Raw genomic sequence first — 6,246 nt, 5'->3', positions numbered from 1 at the left:
AAACCCCCCCAGCCCACCATCCCCTCTTCCTCCTGTTCCGCAGCTTTACGTGCAGAGCACGATGCTGCACACTAGGGAATATCTGGGTCAGTTGGGGTCAGCTGTCCTGGCTGTGTCCCCTCCCAAATTCTCGTGCACCCCCAGCCTGCTCCATCATGGGGCGAGGAGCAGAAAAGGCCTTGACTTTGTGTAAGCCCTGCCCAGCTGTAACAAAAACATCCCTGTGTTTTAACACTGATTTTAGCACAAATGCAGAACACAGCCCCATCATAGCTGCTCTGGAGAAAATTGACTCTATCCCAGCCAAAATGAGCACAGTAACAATCTCTGAAAGTGCCTGACCCATACATAGCCATTTACTAAGACTAGATTACTTCAGAATTTTTCTTCTATTAATTCACTTCAAGACAATATCTGCTGACTTGTGATTTGACAGTATGTTTTTTTATTAAAACACACTATTATGAAATACGAAGTTAGGCACTCCAGAAAAGATCTCTTGAGGATGCAGTGTTGCAAAAATATATTCAGACTTTATACCAGAGGTTTTGTATCTAAACTTTTAGGATATTACAGCTTCTCTGTAAAAATAAAGCACACAATGAATCATTCAGTCTTTCAGCAAGCTCCCCAAGCTAATACAGCAGCACTAGGCTGGCAGCTGGGTTCTGTACACCAGCAAGAAACAAGCTTGCTGAAGACCACACTGCCTATCATTCCCACAGTGTATTTCTTTTATTACAAATGTAGTTTGAAAACCTGGTCTGAAGTGTCTGACAGTCACGAAGGAACCATGGGCAGCCAAAAGTGCAGCAGGGCCCCATCACGTGTTAATGGTTGCTTGGGCAGGCAAACGCCACCAGCCCACCATCCCCTCTTCCTCCTGTTCCGCAGCTTTACGTGCAGAGCACGATGCTGCACACTAGGGAATATCTGGGTCAGTTGGGGTCAGCTGTCCTGGCTGTGTCCCCTCCCAAATTCTCGTGCACCCCCAGCCTGCTCCATCATGGGGCGAGGAGCAGAAAAGGCCTTGACTTTGTGTAAGCCCTGCCCAGCTGTAACAAAAACATCCCTGTGTTTTAACACTGATTTTAGCACAAATGCAGAACACAGCCCCATCATAGCTGCTCTGGAGAAAATTGACTCTATCCCAGCCAAAATGAGCACAGTAACAATCTCTGAAAGTGCCTGACCCATACATAGCCATTTACTAAGACTAGATTACTTCAGAATTTTTCTTCTATTAATTCACTTCAAGACAATATCTGCTGACTTGTGATTTGACAGTATGTTTTTTTATTAAAACACACTATTATGAAATACGAAGTTAGGCACTCCAGAAAAGATCTCTTGAGGATGCAGTGTTGCAAAAATATATTCAGACTTTATACCAGAGGTTTTGTATCTAAACTTTTAGGATATTACAGCTTCTCTGTAAAAATAAAGCACACAATGAATCATTCAGTCTTTCAGCAAGCTCCCCAAGCTAATACAGCAGCACTAGGCTGGCAGCTGGGTTCTGTACACCAGCAAGAAACAAGCTTGCTGAAGACCACACTGCCTATCATTCCCACAGTGTATTTCTTTTATTACAAATGTAGTTTGAAAACCTGGTCTGAAGTGTCTGACAGTCACGAAGGAAATCACTCACATTGCTTCTTCCAGCACTTGCTGTCAACAGATTGGCAATTTCCACCTTCCTTAATGGGGAAAATAAAGGAAAATTATGTCAAGTAAGAAGCTGGAATCTCATTTGTTTACAAGCAAAATTTGAATCCATAGCTTCATTTAAGAGGTAGTAGATTGACATCAGATCAAGCTTACTATAATTTTAATTATTTCATTTTGTTAACCTAGGATATTCTTCTTATAAGATTACCAGCCCTGCACCTCATACAAAGCATACAAGTGAATGCACATTTTTCAAGTTCCTCTGGGTAAAATTGGCTTGAGAGATTCTCTGAGGAATATGCTCTGAAGAATTTCATTTTTGTGCAAGCAAACCAAATGCACAAGAAGTTATGGGAAGGGATTTGAGGCCGTACTACTATACATTTTCTCAAAGTAAGTGGAATCTTTATGTTCTGTATAGCAAAAAGTATAGAAAAGCTATCTGAAACTGCATGTGATATGCCTCTGCAAGTTTTAGTTCATTTCAGCCCCACAAAGAAAGTTTAGAGCATCTGTGAAAAGAGAATCTGAGATTGCATGAAAAGCATAAACCCAATTCCTGCCAGAAGGCCTTTGTTGCCTTCCGATGAAAAAGAAAATCTAAAAGGGGTAAAAAGCAGCAAAGCTGGATTTGCATGAGGAAACAGTCAGACATTTAAATTCATTCTAAAGAATGATGCAAAACATTTTTGTTTCTTTGTCCTTATGTTTTTGACATATTCACTTTTTGGATAATTAAATTTTTTCCTACAGGGCTTTATGATGGTTTTGTAAACGCTGTCCCTTTTTATGCAAAGAGAAAAGACTGGAAAAAAGTGAGTGTGTGTGAAGTAGTGATGTTCTTTTCCATGCATGTTCCTGATAGTTTTAGTTTTTCTTCAGGCAGAGACACAAAGAAATGAAAAAATTAGACCAAAACTTTACTCCATGTATTTTTTAACACATATTTTCTCGTACTATAGTTCTTGAAGAAAAATTTTAAAAGTCACTGACAATTTTATTCAATTTTTTTTCTTAAATAAAATTTAACAGGAAGAAAGTTGCTTTTTGCAAGCCCATAGTAGTTTTCAACTGGTTTCAGAGGAGCAGTAACTTCCCAGTCCTTTCAGGGGAAAATACAGTGAGAAGAGGCAGCATTGAGTAAAGAGATAAGGAGAGCAGTTCACCACCACTTGTAAAATCCATCATGTGTTGCTGCTTGCTCATGAAGGAGCTGATCCAGTACCCACTGAAGTAAATGCCAAATTTTTCATAGTTGAAAAGACAATGCTATAAAGTCACAGATAACTATTGCTTAAGCAGAAGCTGTTCTAATACTGCAACAAAGGGGGTTTTAAACTCATGCTTCGAATTCCAATTCTCAGAGTAGCAAGTCTTCAGACAGTGGAGTGCAAAGGTTTTAAATATTTTATTTCTGAATAATGAGTAATAAAACTTAGGGAACTTATTCATTAGAGTAAAAACATTTTTTTTTCCTTTTTTGCCCAATGGATCAACTCTAGACCATAAGAAGATCACCAAATGAGATTGTCTAATGTTTACACATAGAGTGCAACCTGTATGCATCCTCAACAAAAACACAACAAGATAGAAAGTAGCTCGATAAGAAGTCCACATCTGAAGCAAAAGAATTGCATCTCAGGTGGAACAAACAGCCAGGTCAGTAAAGGCCTGTGGTGGCCCAGTTTTCTACAATCATGGAGTTTAACCAGCACTAGAGCAGAGGCAGCAAAACAAGTGATCATGTTGAATTCTCCTGTGTAAGCTCACACCAGTGCTTCACTGTCAGGAAAGACCTCTACCTGGCAGAGTGCTGCCTCTGAAGACTAAAACAGGGGGGCAGATTGTTTCAGAGATCCTTCAGCCAATGCATAACAGAGAGAATGAATCATATATAACTGTATGCAAGGTACATGGTTATATTGAAATGCTCTGAACAACAATTGTCATAGAAAAGCTATCAGTGAAATCAGATACATTCCATACACTTTCATCAGCTAAATAAAAGTACCATTCCTAGCTAACCATATTCAGCAATCAATTGGCTACTCACTCTTTGTATGCACTGACTTAAAAAATCAGATGATTCAATTGTCATAGCAACTGTATCCCAAATTTGGGCTGTCAGGGTATATGCAAACAATCCATCTCTCAATTCATATGGCCCCTCCTTGGGCTGATGCAGCATTCTACACCGGGGTACTAGAAAAATCAGCAAATGCTATGTGTGAATGAAAACTGCAGATGTGCCCAGTGGCAGAGGGTTGTCACTTCAGGTACCACTGATGGTTCAGACTGACAGAGAGGCAACTACACTAGAGCCCTCTGGCTCCTGCATCCCAGACTTCATAGGAAGGAAACCACCTGTAGGAAACAGGGAAGAGTGACCATATGGAGAATACTTGTCTATTCTCCCTGCCATAGCAGATGTGACCCCTTTAGAAGAGCAGTGTAGCTCACCCAGGTGTGTAGATGAACAGAACAGCCACCAATCCCCACAGAAGGCTGTTTTTCTCTCCCCACATACCTGAGGTGCACTGCCACACCACTGCTGAGCATTGCCTTTACTTCTCTGCCAGATCCCAAGTTTCTATGTTGTGCAGAGGAAGGAAAGGAGGTGCAGTGACCTGGCAGAGGCAGGGACTAGGAGAGTGAACAGATGAGCTATGTGGGTAGATGAAAGCCATCTCCTTTAGGCAGCAGCTCCCTGTGCTCCCTGACTCTGAGGTATTTGCAGTCAACTGGGAGTAGAATGGAGACAAAGAGTTGTGCTGGGAAGTGCACAGGGAGAGAGGCACCAAAGGCTTCTCTCCAATGCCAGTACCAAGCTGCAAATGGATCAGTCTGGGATATCCAGTTTCTAGTGGTAAGAGTTGTGAGCTGAAGTTAACAGAGCAAATGTCCTCCAAATCCCACTGCTGCTAAATTGTTTTTCAATGTTCACGTGATATAAAGCTTGGTTAAGATCAATCCTTACGTCCTGTAAGCACCTGAACCTCTCAGACACACACACCACATGAAGCATTAAGTGCCCTCAGGAAGGCACATCCATTTGAGACTTTCCAGGTGTTTCACTACCAGTTTTCATTGAACTTCGCATGGCCAAGGAGAAAACGTGAACACCAAACTGCCACTTTACTGATGGAGAAACTGTGAATTCCAAAAGTTTTGGAACGTCTTTAAATGGCCTCCACTTACCCTTAAAAAGTATCAAGCTTACTAAAACTCAGTACTAGCAATTTGACTCCTCCTACCTGGGTTGTACCTCAGGACAAGTCCTGGGTACCTGCTAAATCCTGGAAGTAGTCAACACTCAGATTTTGAGAGGAACCATTTTTCCCCCATTCTTAATGATAGGAAAGTCAATTCAAGACACTATTCTCATGCAACCATATTGTTCTACCCTTCAGTCACGAAAATCTGGCTGAAGGAGTGCAAGTGAGCTCCTGAACAAGAAACAGAAAGCCTTCCACAAAGAAGAGTAGACTCAGTGAGAAATGACAAACAGCAAATCCCCACTGCTCTTCAGGTGCTCAGGAATAGAGGGCCTAGCAAAGAGCTCAACCCCTTACACCGAGCTTCCCAAGAACTGCTTCGTTCTCACAGGGCATGAATCAAAGTTTGTCCAATTATCATCCTTTCTGCACCAAGTTTTGTAGCTGTTGCAGGTATTAACCTTTTTTTTTTTTTTAATGCTCCATACTGATCTCTTATACTAAGAAGACTTGTCAATAATTACCTGTGAGAACAGGCGAAAGCGAGACTATCAGTTCCAGTTAATTGATTGTAACATAATAGTATACAACATTTGGATACACATCTGTGCTATTTGATCTACAGTCAATCTATCAAAGCAGTGAACTTCAGCACTCAGAGGCATGTCTGTGTAGATCTACTTTTTCAATTTTGCCTGCAGCCTTCTCTCTTTCCATTTGCACTTTCTTTCCCAAAGAAACATCTCTGCAGAGTGACATGAAAGCAGTCCAAAATTTCACCTGTATTACTTTGTCTCCCCTCCAATAGAAAGACCAGTGAAGCTTTTGTGTCTTACTTGCACAATGTCTTGAAACATTTCTGGGTTCTGGATGAACTATTCTAACTAGCTACATGAAGTCAAATTACATGAAGTGCTTGCTTGAAATTCATTTAAATTCTTCTGGTTACCTGAATAGTTCTACAGGCTACTAAATAAAAATGTAGTGCTAGATTTTAAACTTTAGCTTTCACTTTTTAATAAATCTGGAAAAGTGTAATGTCCTTGCCAAAGTCATGCTATGAAGGCAATATGCAAATATTAAATATGAAAATGAAGAATAACTGAAAGGTATTAAGTAGAAATTGCAAGTAACTGCTGACAGAGCCTGAAAGCTAATGGTGTTAATTAACAGTATTCCCAGGGATAGGTCCAAAGAAGGAATGGGGAATGCAGTAACACAGACTTGACTTTTCTGTTTTCTTTATAGAATCCTTATTGAATATAAATTAAGTCAGAAAATGGAAAGTTCTAATTAATATAGCCAGATAGCAAAGAAGACAAAGTAAACAAGTAGTTGTACCTTCCTCATAATAAATTCA

At 40.4% G+C, this 6,246-nt stretch overlaps 1 long non-coding RNA gene across 3 annotated transcripts in view; it reads left to right on the top strand.

The window, feature by feature from the left end:
- The window catches only part of LOC108448631, a 143,641-nt gene extending 139,657 nt beyond the window's left edge, over positions 1 to 3,984 (top strand). For all 3 annotated transcript variants that reach the window (XR_001864585.1, XR_001864586.1, XR_001864584.1), the window contains 3 exons: positions 1,858 to 2,064; positions 2,425 to 2,486; positions 3,174 to 3,984. This is a non-coding gene — a long non-coding RNA (uncharacterized LOC108448631). The remainder of the gene's footprint in view (positions 1 to 1,857; positions 2,065 to 2,424; positions 2,487 to 3,173) is intronic.
- Positions 3,985 to 6,246: the final 2,262 nt, after the last annotated feature.

Source organism: Corvus brachyrhynchos, unplaced genomic scaffold, assembly GCF_000691975.1.
Source record: "Corvus brachyrhynchos isolate BGI_N302 unplaced genomic scaffold, ASM69197v1 scaffold1358, whole genome shotgun sequence".
Taxonomy (NCBI): domain Eukaryota; kingdom Metazoa; phylum Chordata; class Aves; order Passeriformes; family Corvidae; genus Corvus; species Corvus brachyrhynchos.
Note: the sequence above shows the minus strand (reverse complement) of the source record. Positions and strands in the feature narration are given on the sequence as shown.